This window comes from Phacochoerus africanus, chromosome 2 (assembly GCF_016906955.1).
Source record: "Phacochoerus africanus isolate WHEZ1 chromosome 2, ROS_Pafr_v1, whole genome shotgun sequence".
NCBI lineage: Eukaryota > Metazoa > Chordata > Mammalia > Artiodactyla > Suidae > Phacochoerus > Phacochoerus africanus.
Window position 1 is genome coordinate 49,028,693 of NC_062545.1, and position 16,838 is coordinate 49,045,530.

Sequence of the window (16,838 nt, forward strand, 5' to 3'; positions counted from 1 at the left end):
CCCTGGCCTGTGGGGTGGCCAAGAAAGAAAAAAAAAGTATCTGGGATAGTGCCAAACATCCCTGGTAAGCCATTGATAAATTGTAGCTGTGATTGTATTTCATACTGATTTTCAAGCCAAATGCATTTGTGAGTAGCAGAGAAGCAATTAAAAAGAATGGAGTTCCCATCGTGGCTCAGCAGAAGCAAATCTGACTAGCATCCAAGGCAGGTTCAATCCCTGGCTTTGCTCAGTGGGTTAAGGATCCAGTGTTGCTGTGGGCTGTGGTGTAGGTCACAGATGCTGCTCGTACTTGCATTGCTGTGGCTGTGATGTAGGCTGCAGCTATAGCTCCTGTTCAACCCCTAGCCTGGGAACCTCCATGTGCCGTGAGTGAGGCCCTAAAAAGACCACACACACAAAAAAACGAATGGTTATGTCACACATAGGAAAGTTATATGGTAGAACTCTGAAAAAAAAAGAATTTAATAATCAGGTTTCACCACATTTGTTGCTACCTACCTGCTCATTACTGTAAAATGACTATTGTGCTTGACATTTAAAAGTTGAGTAGCATTTGTATCTTTGGCTGGAGGTGAAAAGAGGTAAAAAGAGAGTAACTGAATTACTCTCTTTTTTTTGTTTTTTGACTGGGGGTGAAAAAAAGGGTAGATAGAAAATGAGTAACTGAATTACTTTTCTTTTTAATAAAAAAAATTGTTATTTTTTCGGATGCACCCATGGCATGTCGAAGTTCCTAGGCCAGGGATTGAACTTAAAACCACAGCAGTGACAACACCAGATACACTTTTTTTTCTTTCTTTGGCTGGAGGTGAAAGGAGGTAGAAAGAGAGTAACTGAGTTACTCTTCCTTTTTTTTTTTTTTCTTTTGGCTGCTCAAGGAATAGAATAGCTTTTTGTTCTAATAACTGGGACTCGTGCTTTCTCCTTTGCTTAGTTAGGTGAGACACTTATAGGCTTTAGAGGAGGAAGAATGCAAATCACAGGAATGGTTCTCTGGGCTTGCAGCATCCCCATCTGCAAAATCTTCACGCCATGTGAGTGGAAAGCAGCACAGTCTACCCATTCACACCTTTAATGTCAACCACTTCTTCTTGTAAAACTGGAAGCCTGGTGGCTATTTGCAGGGGTGAGGAGTGAAGGTGGTTGAGAAGGGAGGGGGGCAACAAATAAGCATCCAGCAGTCTGTGTGGCACAGAGCAGGTCCTCAAGTTCTCCCTCCCTCCTCTTCCCTTTCCCAAGCTATTGAAACACTATTTCACTATGTGTGAAAACACTATTGGAGAAATGAAACAGCTTGGTTTGGTGGAGAAAACTAAGAGGGGGAAATTGTGATTTAGAGTCAGTCGTGTAACTAGTATGAAACCTTTCCTGGAAAGGAGAAAAAGAGTTCAAGTCCTGGCTTCTCCTACTAGCTATGTAATCTTAGATCCTCAGAATTTTGGGGACCTTATTTTCCCTTATAAAATGTGGGCTTAGTTATTTATTACTTGCAGCTCTAATTATCTACTGCTCCAGAATGAATTATCAAGTCTTCTTATCGCCAGACATAGAGAACCAAAGAAATGTTATGATATTTTGCCAATACAAAAATTTGAAAGATGAAAAATTCAAGGACAAGAAAGCCTCTCCATTCTTTATTTAGTCTTCCAGACTTTCTCTCTTTCAAATTCTTAAAAAAACCCAACTCTCTGAGGAAAGATAAATTTCAATGAAATCAAGTGTTTTTATAAAAGATTGATAAGTACATGTTTCACTATATAAAACATTTGACTTAAAAGGAACAAAGCACATGGCAGATGCTTCTTTATCCTGAAATTTCACAGCTGTCATCTGTTACAGCAAAGATGGTTGAATGAGTGGAATATTGTTTATTTCTCTGAAGAAATTATCTAGCCTTCAGAATATCAAGAATTTTTTTTTCATTTTTCTCCCCTTTATATCTGAAAGCCACGGAACACACCTGTCTTTATATGTAACTAGATTCTTGTTGCCAATTCCATGTCCATGTCCATGATGTTCATGCACCCCTTTAAAATTTCACTCCCTTAAAACTACTCATACCCATTGCAACATCCATCTCACTACCCGAATGCTTTCTCTCTCTCCTCCTCTTCAGTCTCTACACTATTTAGCCCCTTCCTCCATTCACATGTTCTCCTTTGCACTGCCCCAAGCTTCCCCTCTATTTCTGGTCTCCTTTGTTAGCCTGCTTTTCTTCTGTCTGCAACCCAACTGTATACTTAGATGACTGCTTTCTGTATAACTTTCCCTTTGGTATATTTGTTCTCTCCCATAAATTGAGTTCAGTTAGAACTTCTAGGGCCATGACTCCCAAATCTCTATAAGTAGTACTGACATCTCCTATATATATAGGAGTATATATAGAATATGTCTGCCAGGAGGTGTACTGGGCACTTCCAAGCCCAGAGTCACAGGCAAAACTCTCTGTTTCCCTCTGAAAATTTATTTCTCCTTCCTTTCTTATCATGGTAATGGATATCAGAGTTGAAATTACAAATCGAAACTTCACTTTCTCATTCCCCTTTGCTGCTTGTTTGCTTTATGCTATGGAATTTATCTCTGACTTTTTTCCAAAGTCACTGTTTCTTTTTTCTCTCACTATCACCATGCCATCCTTTATTATTTTTGTCTGAGCTATTGAAATAAATACCCTTATAACTGGTTCTGCTTCATCTGTTTTCCTATCTCGATCCGTGCTACATCTCCACTAGCCTATTGGAGTTTATTGAAACTTATTAAGGATTCACATTGGTTGTGTAATTTACCTTCAGAGTAGCTTCCATTGCCTTCTGCTTTGACTGGCATTCAGGGCTCTACACAGGAAATCTTATCTACTGTGTACCTGACAGAGTTTGTTCCAGAATGATAACATTGCAGTTTCCTCGTCCCCGCCCTGCTGTAAACAAAACATTGAAACAGTGGGCATTTTACAAATTTATTAAAGCGCAAGTACATTTTCAGAGAGAGCACACGCATGTGCACGCACTCAGGTGAAAAAGAGGGTCCTCCTCACTTTACAACTGTTTTTATGTCCCTATGTAGCAGACCTGAGCAGAGACCCAATTTTTCCTGCCCTGAGTGTTGTTTGATCTTTGTATGGGGCATGTTTGATCTTCTGATTGGTTTGGGTTAGGATACCTTATTTGCATGGGGAACAGGTTATATAGAGACTGGGTGAGGAAAAGGCGACATTCCTTCCCTAGTAGGGAGTGAGCAGCCCAGGCTGCTCCAGGTGGGGAGAGGAGCATTACAAGAGACATGGCCAGAGAGTTTTGGGTTTAATCTCCTCAAAGGGGACTTGAAGCCTGTAACATACTCAGTACCTGCCTTTATATTAATTTAATTTAACCCAATTAGTTCTATTGCAATTATACACCTGTCCCTACTTTGCTCATGATTTCTCTCTTTATAAAATTCTCCCCTCCTTCCCATTATAAAAAGTTAATTATCTTTCCCTTCCCTCTTTCCCTCCCTTCCTTCCTTCTGCCTCTGCTCTTTTTTTTTTTTTTTGTAGTTAATTTACCTATTTTTTTTTATTTACTTATCTGTTCACTTGTTTGACAAGATCCTTAACCACTTAGAGAGGCCAAGAATTGAACCCGAATCCTCATGGATCTTAGTCAATATTCCTATTGTTTGGCAGTTTTTCTTTTTAACATTCAAAAACTGCCATTCAAGGTCCATCTGGTCTGTATTTGAACTTCCAGACCTCCAAAGACTATCTCAAAGGCATAGCTCATCATAGCAGAGGAAAAAAAAAAAAAGTTTCTGTGTAAAGTTTCAAGTTTAGAGCCTGGGACTGTACCTTAAGAAATTCTATAAGTGATCTTGAGAAATAGAAATTGTCAACCAAGCATTTTACGAGGCATTTCATTTTAGACTCTGAATTAAATGACTTGCTGGTCATTAAAGTTAGTGACAATTTGAAGAGGCTGTGCTGCCACTAAATTAAGAGGCTTTAGAAGCATCATTTCCTTTTACATCTGACAAGAAAGCTGTATTTGAGCTAAAGAATAAGTCATTCCACTTCTAGGAATCTAACTGGAAGAAATAAACATAAAGCACAGAGTGTTTTAGGCACCAAGATAATTGCTACGCAAAGAATTGAGGGCAACTGAACAGGTCCTCAGCAGCGGTGGAGGCAGGCAGCTTTCCTTCATCTGCTCTGTGGAATGTTACGGAGCCACTGAAAGGGGCTGTTAATGTTCAGTGAAAGATTTGGAGCACAAAATTCAATATGATCATGATTCTGAAAATTTGGAGCATGGGGAAAAATGGAGTAAGTCCTGTATGGATACGTTTCATACTTTGGAAGTTTTTTACATTGAATGAGAAATTAATCCTTTTATGATGAAAAAAAAGAATTTATCTCAAAAATGTTAGAGCAAGTTCTCCTTACTTTTTAGGAGGTTATGGGGACGGGGAGGGAGTGAGAGAGAGAGAGGGAGAGAGAGAGAAAATAGGTAACATAGATACTAGAATGCTGTGATTTATTTAAACAGTGGAAATGCTTATTAGTAAGGTAATGCAGAAGAAAATGTTTTCCTTCCTATGTTCTTGTTCTTGATTTTTTAAGACCTTCATGATAAATAATGATGTACTTTTTTTTCTGTCATGGATATTATTTCCAGTTGTTTATGGAATGACTTTTCTAAGAACTCATATTTTGGTTAATAAGCATGTCAGTGACTAGCAATCTTGATGTAAAACCATTCATGCTTGATGTGCTCTGTTAGATGTGAGAAGTTTGAAAAGATGTTTGAATGTGGGGTCATGTCATAAAACAGGAAATGAAATTCAGTTGCTTTAACTAAATAGTCATTACTTCTTTCTATCAAATTAGAAGTTCCAAGGGCATTTCTGTTAATGGTAAACTCTCTCAGGTTTTATATAAAAATGTCATAATAATTCTTTATTCCTATATGATAATTTAGTTAAGTATTCAATTTTATGTTATTTTCCCTGAAAGTTGAAGATATTACTCTACTTTCTTCTGAGATTTTTGTTGTTTCTTTCTTGTCTAATAGTTATTCTTTCATAGGATTGCTCTTTGACAGCTTTTAATATTTTTCTCATTGTCCTAGTGTGCTGAAGTTTTAGTGCTATGTGCCTAGCTGTGGAATTCTTTATAATTGTTTGACTTGAGGTGGACTGTTCTTCCTACATCCGAGTTTCATGTCTTTCATCTTTTATGAGATTATTTCATCCATTTTCACTTTGAACATATCCTATCTTTTATTGCACCAATTTCTCATTGTGAAACTCATATTAGAGCTTGGTAGGACTTACCCTGTTCTCCACATCTCCTAGCTTCTCTTTATATTTCCATTTCTTTAGATTTCTATGAAGAATTTTGAGTTATATCCTTAGCTTCATCTTCTAAACTGCTACTTTTCCTATCATGGTTAAACCTACTGCTTATACCATTCTCTGCGGCTTTATTTCAATGACTGTTTTACCTTTCTATCACTTCCTTAAAAGTATCACCTTTATTGAGATATAATTTACATAAAATACACTGTACTGAGTCCAAGTGTAAAATTCTATATATGTATATATAGACTCATAATGGAAAACATTAGTTATTTTAATTTTTTTCTAGCATTTGTCATCTTTTTTGATCATATCTTATTGCCTTCATATATTTTCATGCATACTTTGTGTCTTTAGCTTTTATTTTTTGTTTATTTTTTTGGCCACACCCATGGCATGCAAAAGTTCCCAGGGCAGGGATTGAACCTCTGCCACAGCAGTGACAACACTGGATCCTTAAGCCACCGTTCCACGAGGGAACTCCATCTTTAGCTTTTAAATGTGTTTGTTTTGTGATGTGTATTCAGTTAGTTCTATAATCTGAACCTCTGGTGGTCTAATTATGGTTGGATTTTTGGTTTATTTTTGATGGATTCTGTTCATGGTGGCTTTGCTCCGTGTGTGTATAAATATACACAGTGATCACACATTTTTGCACATTTTCATCTGACAGTTCTGACTGACCTTTACTGTAGAAATGCTCTTCAAGGGAGAGTTTGCTTTTGGTTTTCCTAGGTGTTCCACAGGTATGCAAGATACCTTGAAAGTTTTTATTGTGTAATACTTAATATAAACAGGGTTTCTGGAGTTCCCTTGTGGCTCAGAGGGATCCAGTGTAATCACTGCTATAGCTCTGGTTACAGCTATGGCACAAGTTCAGTACCTGGCCCGAGAACTTCTACATGCTATGGATGTGGCCAAAACAAACAAATAAAGAACAACAACAACAACAAAAAACCCCGAGTCTTAATTTTTTTTTTTTTCTTTATTGGCTGCTCTGCAGCATACGGAGTTCCTGAGCAAAGGATCAGATCTGAGCCTCAGTTACAACCTAAGCCACAGATGAAGCAATGCCTGATCCTTAACCCACTGTGCTGGGCCAGGGATCAAGCCTATGTCTGAGGACTCCCAAGATGCTTCCAGTCCCATTGTACCATAGTGGAGACTCCGCAGAGTTTTCTTATATATAAGGGAATACATGTATAAGTAATATATGTCACATGTAAATCAAAGGTGATCATAAAACTCATATCTCTTTCACTCCCTATAGATTCAGAAGCAGAACTTTGTATGCACACCATTTACAGTAAATTTTCAGACTAACCATCTACTCTGTTCAGTTTCTCCCTATTTTTGTGCCTGAAGTTTTTCTTTTATGAAGAAATCATGCCTTTATTTATACATTCAGCAGGTAGTTAGTGAATGCTCTCTGTGTTCCTGGTATTCTAAGTGCTGCAAACACAGAAAAGAGTAAAACAGATACCATCGTTGGAGAGTTTAAATTCTAGTAGGTATAAGGCAATACTTGGAAGGAGTAAGTAACATACATGCTATATCCAGTGGGATAAAAGCTATTGAGGAAAAAAGCAGGAGAAGAGCATAGGGAGTGTTAGTACAGGCACAGATTAAACTTTAAAAATTACACTCAGGTGAGATCAGATGTGTTCAGGGTGAGAACCATTTTTTTTTAATTATCTATTATTTGGACACAAACATAATTCTAAGGTCTAAATTTCTTTCTTTCCACATTTCGAAAATACTGCTTAGGAGTCTTCCTTTCTCTAGTGGTATTGATGAAGAATGTGATTTCAAAGTGATTTTTGTAGCTACTCAGCTCTTTTTTAAATCATAAATTTTTCTCTAATGTAGATGTTGAACAATAAAGAATTTATTTGGAAAACAATAAAAAATTCCGCTTAGGGAAGGACATCCTCGCTGAGAAGAGAGCTTGAAGAGGGTGAGGAAGTGAGTATGGAGCTTATGTGGCAGGATCGTTGAGGCCAAGGGAACAGTAAAAGCAACTGCTCTAAAGTGCTTTAGGACAAGGAAAGCATGGGAGCTTGACAGGAGCAGAGCAATTGCAGAAAGATTCAGTAGCTGATGAACTCAGAGCTGGAACAGACCTTGTAGACACTGGAGAAAGTTTTTGGCTTTAACTCCAAGGAGAACTTGTAGCTCTGGGAGGGGTTTTGAGAAGAGAAATGGTGTCATCTGATTCTCTCTCTGGTTACAGTATTGAAATACACTGGCCTTGGTCAAAGATAAAGTGGCCAGATCTGCCACAAGGCCATGGTAGTGGCTCAGGTGGCAGATGGTGGTTTTACCAGAGTGATGGCAGAGGAGGTGGTGAGAGAGGTCAGATGCTGGAGGTGTTTTTAAGGCATAGCTATAGGATTTGTCCATGGATTGGCTGTGGGTATGAAAGAGCAGAATCCACAGTGACAACATTGTTTCTGCTCTGAACAGCTGTGAGGATGGATTCACTACTGGCTGAGATGTGCAAGGGAATAGGATGTCTGTTACCCAAAAAGGAAGGTCATTTTGAGAGACCCTCCTGTGGAGGCCTCAAAGAAAATGGGAGCTCAGGCGAGAGGTCAGGCCTGGAGATGTAAATTTGGATGGCATCAACATATAGATTTCGTTTAAAGCCCTGACACTGGATGAGCTCCCCAAAGTGGTAAGAATAGAGGAGAGGTGAATTCTGGGGCTTGAATCTTAGGGAGCTCTATGTTGTGAGGTTTGGAGAGGAAGAGAAACCAGAAAAGTGGCTTGAAATGGAGCAGCCCCCATATTAGAAGGAAGACCAGGAATGTGGCTTCCTGGAAGGGAGGACAGTGACTCAGTGACAGGTGGGCTAGTGGTGCTGACAATGTGGGGATGAGGACCGTGACTTGACCTTGGCATTGTTGTCTGGAGGGAGGACGAAGGCTGATTGGAGTGGGTTCAAGAGAGAATGAGAAGAAAGGAAGGGAATCTTTCTTTTAACAAAGCAAGAAAATGGGGCCATAGCTGCAGAGGGATGTGGGGATTAAAGAGGGTATTATTTGGGTGGTGAAAACGACTTGTTTGTAGAGGGGAAAAAAACAGAGAGAAATCGATGATGCAGGAGAGCTGGGGCTTTGCTCTGGGATAGATAGGAAGACAGGACCTGAAGTAGCATGAGTGGAGGTGCCTTTGCTGAGGGCCCAGAGGGCTTTGGGTTTAAAAGGTTGTTTGTTCTAAGGTGTTCTGAGGATGAGTTTTTTGCCTGTGTATATACATATATACATCAGAAATGGCCATGTATTGTCACAAATGCGATGCATCATCTTTGTTAGTGTAGTACGAAGCACCCTATGTACTCTAGCCACCTTCTCTGTGGTCTAGCCCACAATGACCTTTGAGTCCCAAAAACCTCTGCTCCCACTCACCACAGGACCTTTGCATGTACAGTTACATCTGCCTCCAAGGGCATCCACTCCATAGCTTCATTCAGAACTTCATAGCATTTTCCACAGATAGAACTTTCCATTCCATCATGTGCTTATTTAATTAATGTCAGTCTTTACAATTAGGCTGTAATCACATGAGGCTGGAACAGCTCTTAAAATGTATAAAAAGCACAGAATATACTGAGTAACAGATAGTGGCATTCAATATTTATTCACTGGCAAACATTGTTAATGAAATACATTTTTGTTTTAACGATGAACTGTACGTTATTGTTTATATTTTTTCTGTTTTTATTATAGTTGATTTAAAACATTGTGCCAATTTCTGCTGTACAGCAAAGTGACCCAGTCTTTATATTATCTTCCATCATGGTCCATCCCAAGAGATTGGCTATAGTTTCCTGTGTTATACAGTAGGACCTTATTGCTTATAATTCTAAATGCAATAGCTTGCAAAAAAATATGGAATGCTTCATGAATTTGACTGTCATCCTTGCAGAGAGGCCATGCTTATCTTCTCTCTGTCCTTCCAATTTTAGTATATATGCCTTGGAAGCAAGCACTATATTTTAAATTTATATGATACAAAGTAAACAATACAGGTGCTTCCTGTTATTCAGTTTGTCTGCCTGCTTATATGTAGATGAGTAGATTATATTCAAAATTGTACTTAGTTCTCTGCTGCCTAAACAACATATTTTAAGGAGTAAAATGTCATCTAGTAATCCAGCGAGTAGTTTTACATTGGAAGACTATTTCTGTCTAAATATAAGACACTGAAAACTAAACTTTGTGCTTCTACAATTTAGAGATAGCATTGTATCAAGTATGGATACAATTTTCCAACTGAAATAAAATGTTCATTGGTCTGTAAAACTGTGTCTTTAGTGGATCATGGTGATGTAGAGGCTGAAATATGAGTGGGCCTATGGTACCAGAGGGCTGGAAATTAAAATTTGAACAAACTAAAATTGAATCAGTGGCTCTGCGTCGATTCAAATGATATACAAATAACAAAATGAGGGACAAAACAGTGTGGCTAAAGCACTAACACTCAAAAATCAGGTGAATTTCAACAATAACTAAAATCTAGCAGGAATCAAATAAAGTGAGTGTTTGTTCCTGATGCTTGTTGCCTCTGTGGTTATTAAGAGAGTGTAGATAATAGAGACCTCAGTTCTACACCTGAGGGGTGGGGGTCTGCATTGTTCTATATGTGCCCACTGTGTGACTGAAGTTTACAAGATAGAAAGGTCAATTAAAAAGTACTGAGTTCCACAAAAAGAGATTGCCTACTATTACTGTATAATTGAAAAAAAAAGTAAACCATCAGCAAAACCAAAAGGTAATCTACTGAGTGGGAAGAGATATTTACAAATTATATGATGGATAAGGGGTTAATATCCAACGTATCTATAAACAGCTCATACAATTCAACATTAAAAAACCCACAAACTACTCAATTAAAAATGAGCAGAAGAACTAAATAGACATTTTTCTAAAAGAGGAAATGCAGGTGACCAACAGGCACATGAAACCATGCTCAACATCCCTAATTATCAGGGAAATGGAAATCAAAACCTAAATGAGATATGACCTCACATATGTCACAATGGTCATCATCAAAAAGAACACAACTAACAAATGTTGGCGAAGATGTGGAGAAAAGGAAACACTTATGCACTGTTGGTGGGAATGTAGGAAAACAGAATGGACATTTCTCAAAAAACTAAAAATAGAATTACCATATGAATCACCAATTCCACTCTCGGGTATATATCCAAAAAGAACAAAAACACTAATTCAAAAAGAGACATGCACCCCAGTGTTCATAGCAGCATGATTTACAATAGACAAGACATGGAGGCAACCTAAGTGTCCATCAGCAGAGGAATAGATGGTGAAAATGTGTGAATGTACTTATATATATACACACACTCAATGGAATACTACTCAGCCACAAAAAAGAATGAAATTTTGCCATTTGCAACAACATGGATGGACTTGAAAGGCATTATGCTTAGTAAAATAAGTCAGAGAGAGAAAGAAAAATACTATATGATATCGCCGATATGTGGAATCCAAATATTATAACAAATGTGACTAGAACAAAAAGCAGAAGACTCAGAGATAATAGGGAAAAAACTAGTCGTTACCAATGGGGAGAGGCAATATAGGAATGGGATTTTTTAAAAACAGTTATTTTGAAATTAAATGAAATCATATGTGTGAAACTTTTGAAAATTCTAAAGCATTAGAGAACTTAAACACTCATTCAACTAAAAAAAAAAATGTTCTATGCATAGATGTGCAGCCTCAACGTCCATATTAGCCCTTCAGTTGACATCCCATGTAGCCCCTATCTGTCTTAGGTAGAACAATGTTTAATATGTATACCTTTTATATAACCGCCAAAACATCACTGCTGTGGTACCAAAGCAAAATTCAGTCCTAACAGTTACTGGCATAAAAATGAGTAGAAAATATTATGATGCAAAGGGGAAAGAAGGAATTAATGTAGGATAAGCTGTTATATAAAATTACTTGGATCTTTAATGCAATATTCCACATTATTTTAGCATTAATGGAGGGAGGAAAGGAAAAATTGGTATTCTTCTACTTAATATAGAATTAATTTAATATTTTAGAATGGATTGATCTTATTTCAAAGATGTATTAATTTCAGTAATTTGAATTTTGAGGTTGCTCATGTGCCAGGTTTGATTCTTTGACCTGTGTTGATATAAAGTGAAGAGCATCAAAATTCCAAAATCACTGTTTAGTAGTGCCATCTTGTTAGATGAAGTTAATAAATTGTGAAGAAGAGAAAATATTAATTATCAGTATGCTTTTAATAGAACTGTATTAATACCCAGTGTCCTACTTTTGATGAGTCTAAGACTGTATTCTTATTGACAAATATTGTTAGTAACTTTAGGTACTTCTTTCTTGAGACCTGCTTCTGAATTGAAGTGTAATCAAAAGAGCTCACTTAAAAATCAAATTATTCAGGTTAGTTGTTATTAATTTCCCACATTCATATTTAAATGACTATCGCATAACAAAAGTACTATTTTTCACAGCAATTAAAATAGAAAATAATGTTCTGAATGGAATTTACTATTATTAGAAGATGAAATAATCTCATGTGAGATAGAACACAGTGAAAAGAATGAGCATTTGAAATAGCTACATCGGCTCTTCAGACATACTGAATTATAGTTATCATCAGTGAGTAGAATTATACCTTGTTTAAGATGAGCAATAAACAACTAAAAAAACTAAAAATAGAACTACCATATGACCTGAGCTGTACTTTCACCTTGGAATAGAATAGTGGTAGATGAGGCTTGTTTTAAGAAAAGTTTTGATTTCTTATGCATCATAAATACTTCCATCATCAGAGCCAGTTAATAATCTCCATTAGCAAGTTTTATTTTTGACATTTTAAAATCTATGATAGTATCAAAACTGGATGGAGTTCCCAGCGTGGCTCAGTGGTTAACGAATTCAACTAGGAACCATGAAGTTGTGGGTTTGATCCCTGGCCTTGCTCAGTGGGTTAAGGATCCGGTGTTGCCCTGAGCTGTGGTGTAGGTCACAGGCACACCTCGGATCCTGTGTTGCTATGGCGGTGGAGTAGGCCAGCAGTTCCAGCACTGATTAGACCCCTAGCCTAGGAAACTCCATATGCCATGGGTGTGGCCCTAAAAAAAACAAAAGACAAAAACAAAAACAAAAACAAAACAAAACAAAAAAAACCCCTGGAAATATCTTGCCTTTTATTATCTTATAGACAAGAAAATGCTAGAAAAAGGGGGAAAAGGAGAAAAATTCAAAGTAAGCAAACATTCACTATTAATTCAGATTTGGAATTTATAGTGTCAACTAACTTTTTCTATAATCTAGATCTGCCAGTTCCAACCACAAATTCATTATCTAAAAGTGATATACAGAACTTGGAATTTATGTCCTAGTTCTACATTCTCTTTGCTTTAAGAGACTTAATAATGTCTTTCAGTTTAAATGAAAACACCTGTATATTAAAATTTAGAAAAATAAAAATTCCCAGGCCAGGGATTGAACCTGCACCATAGCAGTGATGCAAGCCACCACAGTGACAATGTCAAATCCTTATCCTGCTGAGCTACAAGAGAACTTCCTTGAAAACTTTCCTTTTTCCTCTTCTTCTTCTTGTTTTTCTTTTTGATATTCAGTATAAAGAATTTTATTTTTCCTGAAACATTTGGGGGTAAGTGTCCAACCTGATGTCCAATCACCTATAAAACTCTACTGTGTGATTCCTAAAAATAAAGACATTCCCCTACATAACCACAGTACAAACATCAAAATCAGGAAATTCAACAGATGTGTTACTGACATCTGATTCTCAGATTCCATTTGAGTTTCATCAATTGTCCCAATAATGTCTTTTGCAGCCAGAGTATCTGTTTTACCTTCCAAACTTTTCTTAATTTCATTGACAGTTTTTGTGCCTAGATGGCCAGAAATTATGTATTTTAAAATGCCAAAAATTAAAAATGTCTGTAATTGGACGGCTCAACAGAAAAGGAATATGGATAAAGTGCACTTGTGAAAAAGTTGTAGAGACACCATAGGAACCATGTGATGAGCCAGCCATGAATGTAACAGAGAGCAGAAATGGCATAGCAACCCCCAAAGCTTCTTTCTCATTGAGGCAAATGCTGAAGGTTAAAGTGGAGAAGACAGAAGGGAAGACTTGTTTTGATGATTTGGGACATACTGACTTTGAAACATTCCAGATTTTTGTGGACTATTTAGGCAGAAGGTCATTCAGCAGTTGAGAAAATGTGGGTAGATTCCAAGAGAGAAGACTGGGTTTTGTTCATCAGATTACTCAAAACTGTGATATTCTGTCTATGGGACATACCTGCCTATTTTGTTAAGCTTTGAGTCTTTGAATTTGGGTAGTGTTGAATAGGGTAGTGAATGAGATCTCCTAGAGAGAGCCTGTGAGCTGTGAGGAAAAGATGGTCAAATGCGGATCCCTGGGAAAGCCACTAGCTGAGGAGGTCATCAGAGAGGTGGGAAGGGGGGCATGAAAGAAGGAAGGCTGGAAAATCAAGGGGGAATAATATGAAGAAGTGGGAAATAGTCAAAAGGTTCAGATTCCACAGAAAGTCAAATGAAGTGAGAGATCAGTTGTGCTTCAAAGATTGCAGGAAGCAGTTATGCTAATTATACCATAAATTATGTTCTCTGCTCCAGTGGGTATTTCCTTCCACCCATGATTAGAGTGCCAAACTCTCTTGCATATCACTCGTACATTTCACTTCCACCACACATAACTCTGAGCCCTGGTGGACTTACAGAGTTAGTGATGATATTGCTAACAGGATCATAGACAACAATCCCATATAAATATAGAAGCTACCTTTCATTGTTGTCCTACTATTAAGGAGTTTAAAACAGAGTATTTTACTTTAATTACCTGTGCATATTTTAAAGCATATGTTCTAAATATGACTTTGTATCCAAAGTGTACAGAACTTAGTAGGATTGAACAGAATTAACATAAAAAACCCTCATGATTATTTGATATAAACATATTTGTAAAAAAGACCTGAGGCATTTGGAAAGTATTTTTAAACTTATGGTGTTATATTTAAATCTAACTCAATTGTTGAAATAGATAAGAAGGCTTTTATAAACACGAATAAATTCAATGATTAAGTTACCATTTATTGAAAAATCTGTATCATTATAGTCTTAATAAAGACACATAAGACACATCCTTTCTAAAGTTTGTTTTGTAGTTATTTAGGTATTTTACCTTGTCAACTAAACCCTTAATTTTCCTTGGTAAGAAGGCTCTTCTGATTCATTCATCTCTAAGTTTCTCACATTGCTTGGCCTCCAGACCCAAAGACCAAACTGAGAGATAAAGTGAAACATTTCTCAACATATCATATCACAAAACATTAACAAAAAACAAATATCTAGTTTGGTAAGATTAAATTTTGCTCCTGCTTCTATGCAAACAGGTCACCTTGAGTGCTTTACAGTTCTTCAAATTAGATTTTTAAATTTCGCATTACAGCTTTCACTAGTGATTAGATTGGTTAGCATGTAGTACTAATACAATCAACCAACAGTATCGTAGTTTTTATCAAACTTTTGAATTCTATGTGGGAATTTTGGCTGTTTTGCTCAAAGCCACAAATTCACTCTTAACCTTGGCCTCATTTACAACAGTTGTGCAATGCTGGTTAAAAATAAAGGGGCATTGGGTGACAGAAGTGGGCAAACTATTTACAAATGCATTTATATACTTGCAAAATGAGTTCAAAGAACTTATCTATTCATCCAGATCTGTAGCACGTTTGTTCTTAAGGAACAGTGCTTTTTTTGGTCCTGAGATCTGAATTTCTTGCATTGATGAGCCTCCAACACTGACCTGTTAGCATCTTTCCACCGTGTACCTGTAACCAGCAGAGTGTTCAGAATTACAATCAGCCCACACTTAAGAGATATAAACCTGTCTCAAGTTTAAAACACGACTTTTAAAGAGGCATGTTTATTTCAAAGCCTTATGATTTTAAACCAAAATAGCCATCTCCATTTTGTACAGGAAAGAACATATGTAGGCAATAAAAAAATCCAAGATAGTATAATGTTTCTTGATTCCTTACCTGTAACATTTCATGCTGAATTATCTGAAGAAAATTATCTTACAGAGGAAACAATAGGTAGAATGAAAAATTCTTTCATTAAAAATAATTTTAAGGTAGTGTATAGAAACTAAATAATTGAATGAGTATGGTAACACAAAGCTTGAAAATATTATAGTTATTCAGTTTATAATATTATTGCTACTATGAAGGCCTTTAAAGGAACACAGTGTATCAAGTCATTCAGGTTGCGGCTTCGGCCAAGTCTAAAAGTTAAAGTTTAATCATTGAACTAAGGTATTATTATACTCTTTATATTTGTAAGTATCTAAAAGAAAAAAAAATCATTACTATTTTAACTAAACATTCTTACCTTAAAGGATAAATAAGTATTTGAACTCTGAATCTTTACTATCATCCTGTTTTCCAGAAATTAGTGTATCAATTTGCTAAATATTAAACTTAACTAAAACAATAGAAATTCATTAATAATACTGCAAATTTAAAGTGGGAAAAATAACTCTTTGTTTGATAATAACTCTACTAAAAGCTTTATAACTTGCACGTGATTTAATTCTAGTATTGCTGGAAAAATTATTTCTTCAAAAAAATTAAAAACAAATTTTTTTTTTCTAGAATTAGAAGAGATTTTAAAAAAGGGCAAAGAAAATGTTAATTTGTTTGATATTATAACCAGTCAGGAGGAAAACCTTTTCCTTCACATTAGTGTGTTAGCTTCATGCAGGCAGGGGTTTTATGTGCTTTGATCTCTGCAGTACCCTCAGCACCAAGAGCAGTGCTTATGTACAAGCGATTAATAAGAATTGGTGAATGAATGGAAATGAATCAGACAACCTGGGAGCCATCTCCTATTTACCAATCAACATAATAGTGCCATTCAAAGAAAAGTAACATGTAAACTGACACTAATAAACTCTTTGACATCATTTTGTGCAACACTGGGTACTTTTCCAGAGTTATACAGAATCCAAAGCCACGTGCCCTCACAACAGGGTGTTGATGTCTCCATGCTCTGCTACCTTTTATTCTAACATACAGGGGTCAAATCTGGACCAAGGGAAGATGTGTTTAGATCAACACAAAGCTACTAACCAACCCGATATACCTAATTACTTGTAAGAATAATTACTTGAACTTCATGGTCACCTATGGGCCAATAGTATTTTAATTCAAGAGAAATAAGATATTATTAAGATAATAATGGCACTAGGCTTAAGATGTTATGCATATCCATATATAAAGCTTATTTTTAAAAATCAAAAATATAAAAGGTTTATGGTAGCCTGTTGGTTCCATTCTGTAACTAGTTGATAGGAATTCACAAGTTATAAAACAAGCAACTTAAAAAATAACCACCTTGTATGGAAGACCAGAAATCAAGAAAATTGCAGCCAAG

The 16,838-nt window shown here is 36.5% G+C and overlaps 1 protein-coding gene and 1 non-coding gene across 4 annotated transcripts in view; one reads left to right on the plus strand and one right to left on the minus strand.

Annotated features, from left to right (window-relative positions):
- Nucleotides 1-16,838, plus strand: part of ADGRB3 (adhesion G protein-coupled receptor B3) — a 732,417-nt gene that overhangs the window by 190,822 nt on the left and 524,757 nt on the right. The window lies entirely within an intron of this gene.
- LOC125121662 (U6 spliceosomal RNA) lies at nt 9,225-9,331 on the minus strand. The gene has a single exon (XR_007133545.1). It is a non-coding gene; the product is annotated as a U6 spliceosomal RNA (small nuclear RNA).